The sequence below is a fragment of the Ascidiella aspersa genome, chromosome 1, assembly GCF_963924565.1.
Source record: "Ascidiella aspersa chromosome 1, kaAscAspe10.2, whole genome shotgun sequence".
NCBI lineage: Eukaryota > Metazoa > Chordata > Ascidiacea > Phlebobranchia > Ascidiidae > Ascidiella > Ascidiella aspersa.
Genome location: NC_139447.1, coordinates 1,486,818 through 1,508,077, shown reverse-complemented (window position 1 = coordinate 1,508,077; position 21,260 = coordinate 1,486,818). Strand labels below are relative to the sequence as shown.

At 35.5% G+C, this 21,260-nt stretch overlaps 1 long non-coding RNA gene across 1 annotated transcript; it reads right to left on the bottom strand.

The window, feature by feature from the left end:
- Positions 1-3,653: 3,653 nt before the first annotated feature.
- LOC146166469 (uncharacterized) lies at positions 3,654-5,511 on the bottom strand. Its single transcript, XR_014501341.1, has 4 exons — positions 5,379-5,511; positions 5,187-5,262; positions 4,808-4,907; positions 3,654-4,151 (listed from the first exon to the last, which is right to left on the bottom strand). It is a non-coding gene; the product is annotated as an uncharacterized LOC146166469 (long non-coding RNA).
- Positions 5,512-21,260: the final 15,749 nt, after the last annotated feature.

Below are 21,260 nucleotides of genomic sequence, written 5' to 3'. Positions count from 1 at the left end.
GGTTACAAAACAATTACCATAATTGCAGAATTTATCGTTTAATGCAAAAGGAGAAACAACTGACAATTTTTATTATATTAAAGCCCAATATATCATGTTTAAATCTTATATAATGATCAAAAGTACAACAAAATATCAACTTACGTTTATACTGGCATGTGGTTTTGTTGCGGAAATTGTTGACAATCGAAGTAAACTCCACTTTCTTGCTGCCATTATACAACGAAGCCGAACAATTGATGTATTCATCGCACAACACTCCACCACATGCCACTGTAAAGACACATATAAGTTGTATATTTAATATAGACTACTATGTATACACTGTGCAAAGCCACATGTCACTATGACCAACATATATAAGTTGTGCAAATAATATAAACTACTTATCCTCCACTGAGTAAAGTTATCTCACCTGCATTAACAGTGTAGCTCCCATAACAAAGAAACAGCGACAAACAAAATGCCAGTTTCCAAACCAGCTGCATCTTTACGAATACACCTTATCTTTATACACCAACTAGCCGCTAATTATACACGACACTTAATTTTAAATACAAACTGTTTCGCAATACAAAATCGTTAAAAAGAACAACAATGTCGGCGAAAACAACTTTTTCAGTAGTTAGGAAAGATTGTAGTGGCACTTAAGTCATTTTAGTTGTAAATATTCCAACGGAAACCTTAAACCCTAAACAAGGCCTTTTAATGTAAGAAAACCTTTGGATTATTTATGGGTTTTTTTATTCATGTTCTCAGAGAAACCACACATAATCATAACCACTGTCTGTTCTGCTTTCTGAATTGCTGCGCCTGCATTACAATAACATATCTGAATACAAATTATGTTTCCGAACGTCTTATGTGCGTTCACACAGAAATAAGGCGCCAATTTATAGAGAAAAAATCGACAAATATACATCGCTGGATGTACTTGGTAAAACAATAAACAATGGGTTCACCCAGAGGTTCTTAAACTGGGGTCTGTGGACCGCTTGGGGTCTGATGGCTAGTTTTAGGGACTCCATGAAAACCGGAATTTTAGTAGATAATTTAAAATGAATTGCATTCTTTAACAAAATGAGTTTAATTGAAAAAATACGCTCTGGCCTTTTTTGAATGTATGTAGACCTATTTTATGTCGTATTTAAGCATGAGTTTTACCAGACAAATCAATTCTACTTGTCTTATGACGTTATCTCTGAAACTTTAATGCGACCCTGGTACACGCGAACCAAAGGTGTAGTAGGGGTGCACGATAAAAACATTATGAACCCCCCACATTAAGCTATTAGCGCCGGGTGAATTCGAGGGGATTCTACAGGCCGTGACCCCCATAAATTACCCCTGTTATAAGTCAAACTCCTGGTTCATTCTGTATTTCTACCATGCAGGGCTATTTCTAACTCCGGTGTTTGAATAACAAGCTCCCTGTGGATGTTTTTACCAAGTTCAGTAGAATCCTGATTTTTTCGAGGTAAACATGTTTTTTGGGGTAGCATAACTAATCTAAAATAACTAAACATTTACTACTCATTTACTACTTCCGACCACCGCCACAAAGTTTAAAATGTCAAAATAAAACCGAAAATATTGCGCGGCACATTTTGCTGTAATCGTTGAAGGGGTATACGCCTATAAATTTAGGTTTTTATAAATATCATACGTTTGTTAGTAGAAAGCCAAGAAACTTCTTACTAGTGACGAGAAAATGATTCTTGTATTTTAATGCTTTGTGGCTTATTTCATGTTATTTCATGTACTTTCTGTGGAACTCTGGCGCCTATCTGAAGAAGCTCAGTCCCAGGTGACTTATTACTCGGCTTTGATTGGAGCTGTGTAGTGATTTCACACAAACACAGGCGGTTTGCAAATGGGCAGCCAAGGCACAAGCGGTGTTAGAAAAGCTTGAACTTTCCACTCAACGACTCTAAACGGGTCTTGCCCTGACATATTCATCTGTTTGATCTTTGGTATTAAAGTTTTTGACGGAAACTTGCAATGTCGTTCTTGAGCGGCATCCGCGCGAGAAAACTTATTCATTATTCATAAAAACACGAGAATTTCTCAAATTGTTTTCAAAAGTCACCAAGCTTCTATCCGACCAATCACTGTCCAGCAATCACGACGACGTATTTAGAACAGTTTGAACTTTAGCGCCATCTAGCGAAATCTAAAAAAGGTTTATTAAACATATCCAAATTTTAAGTTTATTCGCTTTATGTTAACCTGATACAAATATAAAAAACAAAATATGGAGAAGCACAACTAAAACATTCTAGAAATCCTTAAAACTACGATGAAATTTGTGACAAAATAATAAGAATAATTACAGTTTACTTTGCAAACAATAATCTTTTTTTATGTAATGTCGATGCCTTTTCTACAATTTACAGTTTGTGGCCCTATTTTCGAATTTAAAAATGCGCATGCGCGCGTCGGATTAAGAAGTCCTACCTAACTCATCCTCGGCTACCATGATCAGGAACAGCAACACACAGTTCTATTAGAGTGGAGCAATAGGCTGGAGACTCCTGTAATATTAAATATTAAGCTTGGTTTCTAACTAGCTCTTTGTATTTAAAATTGTTTACATGCACCTAAATCGGATTCAGTTTGATCCGGATTGAGCTTTAATTCGTTTTAAAGAAGTTGTTTAAAAGAAACTCATCTTCTTAGCTGGACGAATATTGTTAAGTACAATAAAAAAAACAACTTAGTACCTAATACTTGTGATGGCTACAAGCGTATATATGAGCGAGCGATTGTAAAACGAATGTTTTTTGCCTAGCAACAATTTGCAGTTCTAATTGCGAAATCTTTCTAGTAACGTTTATTTATTTATCGTATAGGAAGCGATAAAACACTTATGTACAACAGATTACCACAAACGTCCAAGATTTTACATTTCGTGGTTTATCAGTCTGGTTTAATTGTTTACAAAGGCAATTAATTTGAGAATAATAAAACTTAAGTTAATTGATTCGATCCGACATCATTCGATAGGAATAGCGCAAGTTGATTCGTGTGGGACAGGGGTTCTTAACCAGGGGTACATGAACCCCTTGGTGGTACGAAGCACCAAAGCAGGGGGTACGGACATGCAGTGTGAAATTATGCGCTATTTAGGCATATTTGTATTTAGGCAAGTACGAAAAGCAACAAAAAAACAAAATTAAATTGACGATTTTTTGTGCGTTGTAAATATTTTTGCTTACAAGACTGTATTTAATGCATGCATTCAACACGTAAGTTAGAAATACATTGAGTTTAATACCTATCATTGCAATTTAATTTACTTCCGTCGGCCATTATAGACAGGGTGTAGAATTACTATTATTATAAAACATAAGTGTTACGTGCGAGCTTGGCCATTGCACATGATTAACTCAAGCTAAGTTTTACCATTGTATATCTACAATTTCTCAAATCTCAAAATATAAAGCTACAAAAGCACAAACACAGTCCCCAAATTTTTGTACTTATACACTCACAACAGTTCAGTATCACTGTCATTCGATTAAACACCAAAATTAAACACCTGAAAGGGGCGAAATGTCAGCACGTTTAAAATTAAACATGTTTAAATTCCAGGTGTTTAGACTTTTGCCGTTTATTCTGCCAGGTGTTTAATGCTAGCATTCAGTGTTTCCAAACAAATTTCACAATATATTATGAGGTATACAATTTTATTATACCAAACAAAACGAGTAATAATATAAATATCGCATGTTTAATACAATGCAGGTGTTTATAAAAACAAAAATGCATGCGTATGTGATAAAAAGAAAAACACAGAAAAAGAAGATATTTTACAAATTTGAAAACCTTTTTTTAATATTTATAATTGCTATATTTGGCAAATTTTCAAGGTGGGGCCTTTCGTACATTGTTTAAAAACATATTAAAACACAGAGCAACAGGATGATGGATGACTTAAATCCCGTGTATATTATTAACAGCTTCGAATATCAATGAAATATAATTTAACAATTTTTTCAACAAGTGTTGTTCTTCCACAAATTTATAATGTCCATTCCATCCACTAATATACCAATGCAGAAAAGCTGCTGTGCCGTCCACCCCAAAGGTTTGCCCAATAAAGGCCTCGAAGAGCTTTTCTTTTTAGAAGACGAGTTGAGCATGGCTGCCTAACAAATAAAATTTAGATCAATATAATACACTGCAGTGATTAAATTATACACTATCACTGAACAACTCTTTATTCATTTGCTCATAGTAAATTTTGTCAAGTTATCCACAACCACTACATGTCATGTCATAAAAATATGTTTTAGTTTGTCACCAATCACTACAAAAGCATATTATTATGACATGTACTAGGTTTGGTGGCTATGTATACTCTTTGAGCATGGCGTTAGAAAATGTATTATTTGTGTTACACTGTAACCTAAAGACAGCGCAATGATTACAAAACAAGTTCATTTTTATTGTATTAATATCTTCATGACCCACTAAAATTCAAAAAAAAGGTTCACCCTACTATGAAAACCCAATTAAATCATTAAATAATTTGAGATAAAAAGTAAATATGTGAGCCAGAATATTGTATTGGCCATTATGTTTTATTTAAAATAATTGCTTAAACTAGTGATACACATATATTCTAGTGATACACAATCTGACCCGAAAAAGTCGCCCATTACTGGGACATGCAGACCAAACATTATACACAAGTTATGGAACACAACACATAAATTAAATATCTATTCAATTATATGTATTTACCACAAATTTTAAAGCTCTATAGATGAACTTGAGAATAAGAAAATTTGAGTTTGTTTACCGTGTGTATCAAGTTTAGTAGATTTATACTCTTTTGTTGTTTTCCACTTGAACTTTGTCACAGACTTTTATTTTACCATCTTACACTGCAGTTAAAATTCCTGTAAATAAATAAAAACTTTAATTATGTAAACTATATATACCGTTTTATTAAAGCGTCAGTAGCACACCAAAAGTACTACAGATTAAATTTTAGATTTAAAGCTTCAATGTAAGATTTAAACAATGGAAATAATAAATTAAAACTAAAACACATATTAAAGTACTTCAGAAATTTTACAGAGATACAAAAAATTAATTTTCTGGCTGCTACTAACAAAATAAAAGCCAAATGGGAATAAACTATATTAATGTAAAACATGTAAGTAAAATTTACTTACATTTTTAACCTAATCTCCTGTGAACCAAGTTTTTTTGAAGTTGAAAAGAGCAAATGGTTTGCTGTCATTGATTGCCCTAAAACAAAGCAGTGTAATCTAAATACCTTTAATAATAATGATTTAATAACAGCATACTTGATTGTTTAACAGAAAAATTAAAGTTCTACTTCAGACAAGAAATAGCTTACAAACCTGTTTCGTTGAATATTTTCATGTCTACATGTGTATGGCACCAAACTAAAGTCTTTCACAACTTTCATTGCTTTTGGATTTATTAATGAAATACCTAAAATTCTGAAACAAAAATCCAATTTCAGACATTTCGTTTTCGCTTGGAAAACTTCTTTTTAACATAAATTTCACACTCTAGACCTGCCCGTCTTCAAGCGTCTTGCACAGCTAATAAAACATTATCACTACACATTTATCAAAAAGCAAATTAATATAAATAATATATATATAAATCACCACTATACACATTAGTATTCGTTTAAAATCAATCTAAGTAACTCGAAAGCCAAAGTACGCAAAACCGTCTTTAACTGTAATGTATAACTTTACTGGTTAAAAGCCAAACTTCTTTTCAACATTTTGAATTCCCGCGTTGGTCAAAGTCACAGACCAGTGGATATGCTTTGTTGATGTTCATCGGACCGAATCAATTTCAAATAATTTCAATCATGAGTTGATCTATTGAATGTACTATATATATACAATATGATAAAAACTTGTTTTATAACAAAACAAATTTTACTATAAATAGTTAAAATATATCGTCAAACATTTAATAAATAATTCTTACTATTCGTCATACGTTGAACAATATAAGCTTGAAAAATATATAAGCTTCACGGCGATACAGCTTTGCCCTAGAAAAAATCCTTTCCAAAGATTGCTTTCGTCACGCGTATGTTATTGCTGGCGCAATTTAAGTAGGTCATGGCGGCCCAAGATCGCACAGCTTCGCTTTTTTACTTTGGTGGTACAAAGTTATTCGCAAGCTACATAATGAAATCAAATATTGGATTTAATGGCACGTCAAGAACACAAACCCGTATTTTCATGATTGTCATTATATTTAAAAATAAAATGACGCCTAATAAGCCGTACAGATGTTAAGTGAAACCATGAATTAAGTCATTTCGTTTATTGTGATCTGTTAAGATTATACATGCAAACTTGTATAGTTAAATATTTGACGAAATCGTACATAAGACAACTGCACATTAGTGCTTAAAAATACCAATACCCTCATCAACATAAATGGCTTGAGCTCTTACTTTACAAGAATGTATCGAATTTAACATGTCTAATAATTGACGTGTTAAAATATGAAGTGTTTAATCGTAAACATGTTTAAATTCGTCAATTGTGCTTAAAATCACGCAATAATCGTTGTTAAACACGTCAAAATATCAGGTGTTTAACATAAAATCGTTCAGGTGTTTATAATTTAAACACCAAAACTAAAATTAAACACGAAGGTGTTTAAATTAGGTGTTTAAGTGTTTAGATTTTAAACGTGTATAGACCGTTTTGGTGTTCAAATTTAAACACCGTTCTGACAGTGAGTCGATTTACTGCAGAGCTATCATCCATTTCTGCGGTTCACTCTTATTCACCCCTTCTGGTTGGTTCACCCCTGCAAAAATTTGATTCACCCTGGGGTGAACCATTCACCAGTTTAAGAAACACTGTATTAGATAATATGCGAAAATCCATTGACAGTACCCGGTCATGGTAACCGGTTCGCTAACCTCATAAACTTTTGTAAGACGGTTCCTATAGAACCGGTGCGAACCGGCTGAGTCCCACCACTGAACGCACAGTATCTATATGTATGATGCATCAACCAAAGTCAATTAAAAACACATTCAAATTGGCAAAATAATCACATTGGACTGATTTAAAACTGTGGCTAAAATGTCCGAATTTACGACAAAGGTAATTGCAACTACCTGAACAGTTTAAACCTCCTTTCGTCACACTACGATTTTTATAGGACAGCACATTTTTTACTGCTGAAGTTTACATTGTTTTTTCTCTTGTCAATTTTTAGTCCAACAAATGGCAAAGGCGACCCTCCAAAAAAACTGCGATCCCCTAGGACCCTTTTTACCGTGGTGCCGTTTTCCATGCCTCGTTACGCAATAATGTTCAGTGCCTTTCTAAAGGCGATAAGATTTATATTTACGTAAAAATAAAACATAATGTTATGACAACACAAATTGTATTTAAATGGTTATTAATTAAACAAAATACGCTTTAACGGTTAAGCCACTCTGGTATAGGGGGTCGCAACCCCAGGTTGGGAACTAAATTGAGATCTACCAACTTCTTAAGTTCTAGTTCACAAACGATCGCTTGGAATAACAAAGATATTTTCCTGGTTAGGTTATATTTGTTTAGAACTAGGATGATTGTTTACCCATCAACAAAACATTAACATGACATTGTACCTTTATGTGACATTATTTGATACTGGCTGTTATAATCTTAGAAATTACGTTGATTAAGAATTCTTGTGCTTTAATTCAACAAGAAACCTATTAACAAACATGTAAAAGGCTACGCATTAGTCCATACACATGTACAGTGCCGTGGTTTTCTATTAGTTAGCGTTTCAACGAAAATTTCAACATGACGTTCTATTCCAGCGCGTGGAAAGGTTATTCGGTTCAAGCTGTTTTAATTTCGAAACATCGCTATACAAGAATGCTTGTGCCTTAATTTCCTAAGAAATCATTTAACAAACATGTACAAGGCCTACGCATTAGTCAGTACACATGTACAGCGCTGTGCTTTTCCATTCGTTGGCATTTAGAGTCACTTCTCGGTAAAGTAAAGGCCTCACGATCCGACAGGTAGTGACGCAAATACATCGCAGACGCCGAATATAGAAACGCTGAGCTGATACAATGTACAGCCATACTTGTGCACACTACATTTTATTTACAACAACCGGTTAAAACAAAAATCACAACGCATTAAATATGTGCATTAAACGTTGTTTTACTCCAGTATACAAAAAAAAAATTGCAAATATTTCTAACTTATTTCAATTTAGAGAACACTGCAATTGGTAATGGAAAAAAGAAAAATAAATGAAACGAGTAAATATCCAGTTAAGCTATTTGGGGAAACTATTAGGTGCGATGTTACTTTCAAATGGAACGGATTTAATTGAGTAGTAAGACAAAAAATGTATACACGGCAAGCAATAGACTGAAACGTTTTCAACTGTACGTAAAAAAACTAGATTCAATAAAATAAAATAACACAATCACGTTCTAGAGGACATTTGTTTTAAAATGAGTTTTTCTTTTAATTTTAAATCGCTGTTCGTGTTAATATACATTAAATTATATGTAATAGTGATTTTGTGAAACGAGAACTCAAAAAATATAGTTGGAAATTGTCAACTGGTAGTTTGAGCTTCGATATGTGACGTTTATTGTAGGTTTTCAGTAAATATTATGTTATGAGCACAATTTGCTTGATATACGATTATATAAGTTTTGTTACAACATTCTAATATTGTTTAGTTTGAGTTGAACTATTGCTTTGGTAAATTATCAAGGTTTAGATTGTAAACCCAAGCAACGACCTACATCCAATCACCAAACAAATGAAAGCACATTAACACAAGCAAAGAAAACGATATTTAACCATAAAGTAAGGGTTATCAACGTGGAAATATGCAATTATAAAAGCACACAATAAAGTAAAAAAGTCAACCATTAAAATAAACACAATGATGTAGGCTAATATGCATTAAAATTATAATTAGTTTAAGTGGTTTGAACTTTGTCTGTCAAATTTATTGTTTATATTTTAAGAAGCAAACAACACTATCAAGCTGTCAAAAAATATTAGTTAAAGTGTACGAAATAAAAATCATAATTCACATTTAAATAAAAATGCGGAAAATTTAACAATTAAAGAAGCATGGTAAAATATAAAACTTGTATTAAAATTCGCTATTTGAAATTTATACCTCAAATGTTTTTTTTTGACAAAATTAAAACGTTTTAGATTTGTTGAAAAATTCGGTAAACAGATTTAAAAATCCATTTCTAAAAATATTTTCTTTTTGATGTTGTATAAATTTTATCCGCCCTTGTGTGTTTATTTACAGGTCGGCCGCTTTATAGTTTCACATCTACAAAATGTGAAAAATGTCCATTACAGAAATAACTGTCATTTCATTGTCGGTTATTTATAGGGAGAGTTAAGTATTTGTAGACTGGGTTCTGGTGTTTTGTGCCGCGTTGGGACGATTCGGCCCCACAGGAATGGGGGGTTGTGGGCGGTTTTGACAGCACTTTAGTTTCTTGACGATCACACTGTTTCGGATGCAATAGACGATGAAGATTGCAATTCCCTGCAGCCCGTTGATTGACGTGTGGATGTACGTCAGCACAAGTGACGTCACTGCATTTCCGAGACCTGTCGCAACAATAAGGCGGCTGCTTATACAGGATGTTGCATTGTCGTTATATGGATGATTTTTCCATAACACTATAAGCAACACTAACCACAAATAGACATGCAAAATCACGGTTTATAAACATATAATATAGCTTTATACAAACTTATAAATTCACTTAATGCAAACGTGTAAAATCACTTTATACAAACATACAAAATCACTTTACAAAAACATGCAATATAACTTTATAAAAACATGCAAAATAACTTTATACAAAAGTGCAAAATTACTTTGTACAAATGTTTAAAATCAGTTTGTACCTGTGAAGAATCCAAGACCCCAGCTCGATCCGAGAACCAGCATGACGAAAAAGAAGGAAGAAATGAACTTCTTTGCATTTTCGATCTCTTCTCCTGGTCTCCGCTCCCCCCTTCCCCTGAATGGGAGCGCTGCATAAGCGGCGATGAGAGATGCCAAGAAGTTCACCAGCAGAACAATACCGAGCGGGGCAGTCACCGAGAGAATGTACACCAATGTACCGGGATCCAACCAGCATCTGGCGTATTTCAGCATTCCCTGTTGAATGGAAAACTACAAGTTTAAAGGCATAAAAATTGAACACCAATTTATATTGACTCTGCAGTAGCCTTATTTATATATTTAAATTTACGCGCATTTAAACCGATTGTACAGCTCTTGTAGTTATCGTTTTCCTTCTTTCACCTGGTGATATTGGTGGCATTTTTCGTAGTGGGTGCTGGGCTTTATGTAGTCTCCCGAATACAGAAGACCGACGGCGAGCGCAGAGCCAACTATCAGGGCTGGAACGAACCATCCCAGCGCCAAAAACGCTTTGTTTCTCTTCTCGGGGTCTTGGGCGCGAAAGCTTGCTGGAAACTTGAAGGCCATTATCATCCGCATTCCATCGAACATGAACCAGTTGCCTAAATGATAATGAAACGTATCACATGACAAGATAGCTACCTAAAGAAAATTTGCACGTTAATTTTGCGCTGTAGATTAGGCCGGAAAAGGATTTTCAAACAAGCACTAATTACCTGTAGCAAGAAGGAAGTAGTGAATGGCGACCGTTAGAATGATGCACATGGTGTCGTTGTTTACAGCGGCATCATGAACAAGATTGGCCACGTGCAACAATGTAAGGGCAATGGCGACGTTAAGCTGGATGAGAGTACGGTCGCTGTTAATCTCGCGTTTGTGAATGCTCAGGAGTACGATGGTGGCGACGAGGAACGCGGCGGAAATCGATTCGCAAACATAGGAGAAAATCTGTAAAAAAAGTGTAAATATTTAAAAAAATATATAGCCCTACTTTAGTGGATTTTATTGCCTATTTATCCATATACATTTTAACACACAAGGAAAATAGCTATCACACTTTTACCTTGACGTCCTGTGTTAAGGCGACCATCTTTACGGAGAGAAGCACAGCAAACACGGTGTGGTGATCACATTCGCACAAGACCTGGCTCCCGTCCACTCTAGTGCGACAACCATCGGTGTAGTAGGCCCCAGATGACTGCTCGATGAAAACACATGTGAGTTGAACCTTTTCCAGCGTGAGACCTGTCGAGGAAGTGTTGGAGGTTTCTCTGGAAGCCTTCTCACAAACCCTCTTGTCGCTCTCTTTATCTTGAGTGACGTTCCTCGACAGAGAGATGGAACCATTTAGTGTGGAGTTTGCTGTGACGTCGTAGCCCGAGACACCGGTGAAAACCATCGGATAAAGATCCACGAAGTGAGTTGTCGGGTCCTTGAGACTGCTGGAAGCATTTTGTTGGAACCTGGATGTTGAAGTGTTGTAAACGCTCACCTCAAATGCCACCACGACAATACTGGAGCCGTTTTCAGCCGGAAACGTGGAAATGAAGGAAGTGGCGTTGGTCAGCTGGATTAAACCGGTTTCAGCTTGACCACCAGTCGTATCCAAGGCGTTGATGAGAACCACGACTTTGCCGAATGTTTTGTGAATGGACATATTGCCAGCCTCGGCCGCCATATTTACGAGATCGCTTTCCAACGACAGCAACTTGCCCAAACTCACTGAACCGTTGATTAAACCGTCAACCACCTGCTCAATCTTATCCTCATTCGATGGCGGCACCGGATCTAAAATAAAAATAAAAGAATTGTTGTTTCTAATCAAACGTAATATAGTAAATATTATAGAAGTAATTTATTTTAAAAATTTAACGGTTAGGAAAATATACTCGAGTTAGATTGCAAAAATGTCACCAGATAGTAGAAGCGAAATTCCCTATAAGCTAATGAACAACTATGTTGTAATTGTCTACACTGGATTTAGTTATTTCCTATTTTCAGATCAGCTCATTGACATATCACAATGATTATACACATAGCCCATCGCATTTACGTGTTGTTGTTTATTCTAGTCGGAAGTTTAGTTGTCAGCGAACCACCACGAGCTGACATGTTGTTGTTGTTGTTTTACCTGCAGCTGTAGAGGTGATGTAACACGCGGGATATAGAGAGTCTTCACAGTGATTATTGACGAATAGAGAGGAGAATACGAAGGCGCAAGGACATTTCTCAGTGCTACAAGCCGGTTCCTCCTGACCTGACCCCCACGACAGGTCAGGGTTGACCGATGACCCGTCAGGCCACTTCCACAAACTCCTGTTGTAAGTCTGGTCGCCGCCTTGGTAAGTTAACCCTGTTTAAATACAAACGGTAATGTTTACCGGAATGTCTAATTGAAGAAGAGCGTGTTACCTCTGGTATGTTTATTTCGTATTCGCCTTGGACCGTTGCGTTAAATAATAATCTCAAAGACCATTTGTTCTGAGGGCCAAATGAAACCATGTAAAAAGGATGCTCTAAATTTAAAACAATGCTTCGCAATTTTTTTTCACTTATGGCACACCAACAGAGCTAAAACAATTCGGCGGCGCACCTACAAAATATATGTCGACCGACAATAGACAACATCAACAAATACCTAGGCTGCCAAGGGAAAAAAGAGCGATTTATAATAAAGCGCAGAAAGTGCCAACCATTAGATCAGGGTGCTTTAACATTAACATGAGCTTTAATATTAATTTAATTGTTACGTCATAATAGTAAGATCGCCCTGCACTAGAAGCATAGAAAATTTAAGATCACTGAAGAATAAAAAACTTGCCATTGGCCAAAGAAAACTAAGGCCAATGAAACATGGAGATAATTAATTGTGTTGTAGGTTGCGTCACGCCCGAGCCGCACACAATGTAGCGGGCAGCCTGTTTGACTCCCTTGTGGTAAATAAACATTACGCCGTTTCTATTGCCAGGCATCATGATAAGAAGAAATTTATTATTTACGTCATAATTTTATAGTTGTTTACCATCAATTGTTGTTGGTATTTTCGAATTTTAGAACGATGCATTTAACGACTTTGCTTTATCAGCTTAACTAAATTAAAAAATTGTTGATTACATGAAAATTATGTTTTATGCAGTTTGACTAGGAAATGGTAAAGACGACCCACCCGTCCATAAGCCGTTGCCCAAACAACTGATCAACTCCATCTCCTGTGATGTTTCTATCTTTAGCAGCTCAGCTCGTCGATTAACTTCTTTGCAGTAAGCTCCGACATTCGACTGGCGCATTACTGTTAGCTTCCACCAAGAGAACTTCTTTGTGGGAGCTGGGACCCCTGCAACATAAGACCGACTTGTGTTTTATAACCGTCTTATATCTTTCCTGATAACCAATATTGGCGTGAGCTTTTTATTAAATAAAGCATTATTATTTCATGCTTAAATACGGACTTTTAACCTAAAATGAGATTTACTTGACTTGGTTTAATCGAACTAACAATTAGACAGATTTGGGAAGCTTAAACACTTAAAAATACCCTTTTTTATTTTCCTTTTGATATAGTAGTGCTTAAAATTTGTTTCATATTTGTTGACTTTTTATTGTCTCTATTGTTCTAAATCAGGTGTGGACAACCTTTAGCAAGTCGAGTGCCAAAACTAAACTCTGAGGGATCTCTGCGGGCCGCGCAAAATGTTGACTGAGGATTGTGTTATTAAGATGTTAGAACAACTGTGAATCAGGCGGGCCTTGAATATTTTTTGCACTTAAAAACTTGTTTAATTCCATTTAAGGAGGCAGTGTTGGCGTAAAAAAAAGCGTTTGTTCGGTTTAAAATCCGAGTCACCACTTCTTCATCATACTACTTACAATTTAAATGCTATGTTACAGCACAACGCGATAACATTACTAGTTAATTTAGTTAAGTGTTTGTTAACCTTTTTAAGTGAAGGGTGACATGGCGAGCGAAGCGAGCGCGATTTTTTTGTATACCGGAATATTTCTTTTTAATTTCTTGAAAGTTGTTATTACATTGCCGAAAATAAAAAATAAAAAATGTTAAATATGCCCAATATTTTTAATACTTTTTTCGTTTGTCAGCGACGCACTTGCCAGCCTTTCACGGTACAACGGTAAAGAAGCGCTGATCTAGTTGAAAAGACAGCACCAAAAGGTAAACAAACTGGACGTAGAAAATAAGGAAATTGAAATTTTTTACACTTACGTAGTTAAAATAGTCAAAATGCTTTTATAAAATGGACTCGTGTCTAGTTTGTCAAAGAGACGGCGACCTGGCTAAATTACACTGCGGGTCCGTAGGTTGCCGACCACTGTTCTACAACTTGCTTTATTAGGCAACATTTTTTAGTGTTCCCCTCTTACACTAGTGCACCGTGGAAGTCTGCCAGGTGAGCTGTGGCAAGCGAAATAATGTTTGACTTACATTTTTATTTTATGACTTAGCTAATTGAACCCACTGTACTTTTAAGTTATTCAGCTTAAAGGCCAATATAATAAAAACTTGCAAGAAAATACAAGAAACATCGGTCATCACTTAAAAACTTACTAAAAATTCTTAGATGAAATGTTTACGTTTCACATGCGATTCAAACATATATAAGGTTTGTATTAAATGGTAGCATATATTTAATAGAACATTAACGAACCTCTCTCTGATAATTTGTGGTGAAGTTCATCGTTGGAGAAAAGCTGAAGGCAATCTTGAACGAACTCGGTTTGATTCGCTGACTCTAAATCTGTTAATATATTGATTAATAAATATAAGGTTACAAAACAATTACCGCAAAATTTATTATTAAATGCAAAAGGACAAACAACTGACATTTTTATTGTAATAGCAAAACCCAATATATTATGTTTAAATCATGAAAGGACCAAAAGTACAACAAAATATCAACTTACGGTTGTACTGGCATGTTTTCTTGCTGCGGAATTCGTTCACAATCGAAATAAACTCCGCTTTCTTGCTCTCATCACTAAACAACGAAATCGAACACCTGATGTATTCATCGCACAACACTCCACCACATGCCACTATAAAGACACATATAAGTTGTATATTTTAATATAGACTAATACGTATAGACTGTGAAAACCAACATGTCACTATGACCAACAAACATATGTTGTATATTTAATGTAAATAACTCTATATTAACGACCGCGTAAAGTTATCTCACCTGCATTAACAGTGTAGCTCCCATAACAAAGAAACAGCGACAAACAAAATGCCGGTTTCCAAACCAGCTGCATCTTTACAAATATACCTTATCTTTATGAACCAACTATTCTCTAATTATGAACCACATTTCATTTTAAATAGAAACTGTTTCGAAATACAAAATCGTTGAAAAGAACAACGGAAAAAAACTTTTCAGTAACTATAAAATCATTGTAGCGACAATTAGGTCATTATAGTATCGATTTTGCAAGGGAAACCCTAAGCTATGCTATTTAATGTTGAATAACTTTGGATTATTTAGGTTTTTTCTCGGAGAAATCACACATAATTAATAACCACAGTTCGTTCTGCTTTCTTAATTGCTGCGCCTGCATTACAATAACAGATCTGTACAAAATCATGTTTCAGAACGTCTTATGTGCGTTTACACAGGAACAAGGCGCTAATTTATCAAGAAAAAATCGACGAATACACATCACTAACCTACGTCACTGGATGTACCTGGTAAAACAATAAACCATGCGTCACCCAGACGTTCTTAAACTGGGGTCTGTGGACCGCTTGGGGTCTGATGGCTAGTTTTAGGGACTCCATGAAAACCTAATTGAAATTTTAGTGGGTAATTCTTCTTGAATGTATGTAGACTTATTTTATGTCGTATTTAAGCATGAGTTTGACCAGACAAACCAATTCTACTTGTCTTATGACGTTATCTCTGAAACTTTAATGCGACCCTGGTACACGCGAACCAAAGGTTTAGTAGGGTGCACGATAAAAACATTATGAACCCCCATATTAAGCTATTAACGTCGAGTGAATTAACCCAACAAATTACCCCAGCTACAAGTCAAACCACAGGTTCAAGGCCCGTTTACACTACAGCTGCATTGAGCTGCGCTGGGCGTAATTTGCATTTAAATTCTATTGTGGCGAGCGTTTCACGCTTTGCTAAACTCAAGCCCCGTTCAGCAATAGAAAAACGTTACGTTTGGAGCGCTTTTTACGCCCAGCGCAGCTCAGTGCAGCTGTAGTGAAAAAAATTCCACGCCCAGCGCAGCTCAGTGCAGCTGTAGTGAAAAAAATTCCACGCCAAGCGCAGCTCAGTGCAGCTGTAGTGAAAACGGGCCTTCATCCTGTATTTTTACCATGCAGGGCTGTTGCTAACACAAGTGTTTGAATAACAAGCTCCCTGTTGATGTTTTAACAAGTTCAGTAGAATCCTGATTTTTTCCAGGTAAACATGTTTTTTGGGGCAGCATAACTAATCTAAAATAACTAAACATTTACTACTCACCTACTACTTACTACCACCGCCACAAACATTAAAATGTAAAACTTCTGCCTTTCCCAATAGCCCCTGCTAGATTTTATCGTGAATTATAATTTAAAAAACAATTAAAACTTGTAGGCTACTTATTTGCTTTTAATCCACAGGTCTACTTATTTTGTACAGCATTTTTTTTTTTCAATACGCAAGTTATTTTATTTTAGACACAGTTTTGTCCTTTTTTAAAACACTTTTTTCACTTAAACGACCAAAACGCAAAATTGTTTTCTTTTCGTTTGGATCCTATTGACTTGCTGATGGTTTCAGTTCATTTGAGGGAATCTTTTTGACTCTAGGGCGCCCGGGTCATTTCAATTTCGTTAAAGGAATGACGTCATGGTATTGGATCCCGATACTTTAGTCCAAAATATCGGGAATCGTTATCAGAATAAAATGTCAAGTGTCTCACATTCCTACTTTGCATTTCATTCAAGTGAAGTTACAATATGTTTGGTCAATACACCTTCCATTCAATTGTGGCACTTTAACAAGCACAACTCCTTCGAGCTGACGCAATAATTGCTTCACTTCGCACGTCACTCGCGACTAGGCCTGGTGGTGGTTTGGCCGGTAACAACAAAGCTTCCGCGCCACGTAACTTAACATGAGAGTTTTTATTACTTAAAATTGGGGGTTGAAAGTTTACTTTCATATTTTTGCTTATTTTAGCATAGTAATAACGTCACTTAGTATCGTATCGCGATATTTATCGTCACAAATATCGAGTAACGGAGTCGGAATAAAAAGTATCGAAAATCTTTACCGAGAATCTAAACTCGTTTTTATTCTGACTCACAACAATGTGTTGAAATATTGTCCCCGAAGGCTTCATACGTTTCATCGCATTCCACGAAAAACTTAAAGTTTAATTTTCGAAGATGGTGGGTTGTTAGTGGAATCCAGTTGTTCTCAAACTTCTTGAGGTTCTACTAAATACAAAAATTATGAAAACTCGCGGCATCGTTGTTTTAAAATACATCTTTACTTAAAAATCCAAAACCAATAAAACTCACCCGTATTACACGAAAAGTAAATACCAGAATAGTTTCAGTTAACGGCAAACTGAATGTGTAAAAATTAAAGATATTTCCTCGCCCTCACAGGTAAATGACACAATGGCTTCGAATGGGAGCAAATATTCTTTATACTTCACTTTCTTAAAAGTCAGTCATTTAAAAGTAATCTACCGTCTTTGCTTAAGAAAAGAAAGTCTAAAGAATATCAACTTTCAGTTAACAACTGAAGACGCGGCTTTAAAGTTTCACATGTTTGTTGTAAACCTTCATATAGTGCTGAGGTTCTTTTAGAAAATAAAAAAGAAATTCACGCGGCATATTAATATATATCGAGGCAATTAATGCTGTAATCGTTGAAACAGGTATACGCCTATAAATTTAGGTTGTTAGAAATATCATACAGGCGTTTGTTAGTAGAAAGCCAAGATACTTCTTACTAGTGGCGAGAAAATGATTCTTGTATTTTAATGCTTTGTGGCTCACCAGTTGACTCATGTACCTTCTGTGGAACTCTGGCGCCTATCTGAAGAAGCTCAGTCCCAGGTGACTTATTACTCGGCTTTGATTGGAGCTTTGTAGTGATTTCACACAAACACAGGCGGTTTGCAAATGGGCAGACAAGGCACAAGCGGTGTTAGAAAAGCTTAAACTATCCACTTAACGACTCTAAACGGGTCTTGCCCTGACATAATCATCTGTTTGATCTTTGGTATTAAAGTTTTTGACGGAAACTTGCAATGTCATCCGCGCGAGTTAACTTGGAAAATTAAATTTATTATTAATAAAAACAAGATAATTTCTCAAATTATTTTCAAAAGTCACCAAGCTTCTATCCGACCAATCACTGCTCAGCAATTACGACGACGTATTTAGAACAGTAGGAACTTTAGCGCCATCTAGCGGAATCCAAAAAAATTATTAAAAATATTCAGATTTTATGTTTATTCGCTTTATGTTGACCTGATATAAATATCGAAAAACAAAATATGGAGAAGCACAACTAAAACATTCTAGAAATCCTTAAAACTACGATGAAATTTGTGACGAAATAATAAGAATAATTACAGTTTACTTCGCAAACAATAATCTTTTTTTATGTAATGTCGGTGTTTCTAGTCGGTTAGAACATTATTTAGCACCTTCAGGTGTTGAACAGGTACAGCAATGTTGATACGGTGTCAACGTTCAATTCGGAGCTGAAGTCTTGGTTGGATAACGACTCAATAATTCGCAATCTAAACATGTTTGGAGACTTTCCCAGATCTTCAGATTTGTATAAATCAACTTTATGTGTGAAATGCTGCAGCAAGTGTGTGCACACTTCTGATTTCTTATCAGCCGTGCGTTTTATCCCCTTTAATATATTTCCTGGTTTGCCCAATATTGCCCGATGAAGCCACATTATCATGTAACACCAGAAACTGACTGCGGGCCGCTCAAAATCTCGTCGCGGGCCGTATGTTGCCCGCCCCTGGATTAAAGGATGCAAATTTGTTATGTTGCGTGTTTCGTAAATATACTACTTTCAATATTGCACAGGAAGCACAGGAAGCAATATTTTTGTTCGTTTATTTTCACACCTGTTTTTAACTACAGCATTTGGCTAAAACAGAATCTTTATAAATGATTTTTCAAAATCTATAAACTCACTACCACATAACGTAAACTGGCTAAAATACAAGTCAAATATTTTCATAATTATGCCCAATCGAAGAATGTCGAACACAGTACAACGCAACAAGTTACAGTTTATCCTCATGGTTGTAATCTCATAAATTGGCGCAGTTTTATTTTTCATTAAAGGCATGCTTTTATAGATGTTGTTTCTTTCTAAATTGTCGTGTAAATTGTATTGGAAGACCTCTTTCTGCCAAATATGGACATTAATCAAATATGTTTACACCACAAGCTGTCGCGAAAGATTATTTGGAGATGCATTAATGCAGGATGAGTATGTAGCAACCAGACGCTTCAACTTAGAACAGGGGTGGCGAACCACTGACCCGCGGGTCACGAAGTGACCCACCACAGATTTTGTATGATCCACTTTATTGTTACTGAACTGTTATCAATCATTTAGCACTATACTATTTAAATCAGGGCTGCCCATTATGCGGGTCGTGCAAAAGTGGTTCAGGGGTGACAAGCAGACCTACATTAACTGCACTTCAACAAACGCGTGCAGAAAAGCAGACATCTAAAAGCATTTTGTTTGTCGCTGTAAAACGTAAAGGGTTGCCGGATATTAGGAACTCGCTGACTAAAAATTGACCATGCTGAAAAGCTTTCTGCTGATATCCTGTAATCCCATAAAAAAAATGCAGCATTTATTAACTATTTAGGTTCTTAATATTGGTTAGAATCAGAATTTGGAAACCGTCCAAAAACCTTAAATTGCCAACCCAGAGAATAACACTTAAAACGACGCAGGCAGCAAATTTGAAAAAAAATACATATATTATATAAAATATATGACCTACTTGTGCATTTTGTAAGGATTAAGGTCGTTTTTGTGACCCGCGCGATGAAAAGATTCGCCATCCCTGACTTAGAACTTGTTTACTTGGTTTTCAGGTTTTGACTCAGTGTCGCTACAAAAATCTGCCTAAAATTTTACTGCTTTGTCGTTTTATATATTACTTGCAAAATATCTGGATCTGTAATTTATTAATGAATTTCAACACCTTCCCAACCTGATCGTTATTCCCCCAACCTGATCTCAAAACTAAAAAACTATCCCCACTCGATTTTAATTGTAAACTTTATCAAACGCATTAATGTTCTTTTAGATAAATGTTGCTTAATAAATTAATTTCTATACACGCAGCGCCATGTTATGAGATTAACGATACCTATCCAAAACTACGACTAACAACCGAACTTAACGTTTTAACATGCAAATTTATACTACATCACGTAGGTCGTAGAACATCAAAATGCTTAACCGAGCCATATAAGTGTCACAGCTAGCATGTGATCTTGGCGTTTCAAAATAGTTCGACCATCTTTAATTCCAACCGGTTGTATTCCAACCATTATTATTCCAATAATTTGGATTTTAACATTTTGTATAAAACAAAGCAATCTTCGCCAGTTTACATTAACACGGTTTATTAAGTTCAATGTTTCTGTATATTACATATCACTTCTATCTATAAGAATGCGCTTTTAAACAGAAAAACTCTGCTGGCGAACTGTATTTACATTTCTCTTAGTGGTTCACAACATCTCTTCTTAAATATAAATAGGTCGCGGTACCTATAGTAGTGTTTTCGCCAATTGGTTAAGTGTTATATCACAAACAACTAAGTTAAAACAACACACATCAAATGTACACAAGGTAGAAAGAACATTCTAGATTTGTTGCGCTCCAGATGTACATAAAACGATTGTATCAACAATGGAGCAAACAATACAAAAATATTTGTTGTAATGAAATCAGAAAATGCAATGGCATAATTCGCACAGTTTTTATATTATAGATTTTCTTGTAATTTACTTCTTTATTTTGAGCATGGGCGGCCTAAAGCAACATTTTACAATTATAACTTATGAAAGTGCGACATAGTAGTCGTAATTAGGGAGAGTAGTTCTGTTAGTACTTTCATGAACTTCCAAGCTGAAAAAAAAACACTTTTCACTAACTTTGCATTTAAAAGCTTTGTTTTTCAGTGCGAATACTTTCATGAGTTTTAAGAAAACCTGCATAAGTGAAAACATATTCCACATTCTTTACATTTTTAAGGCTTTTCGCGAT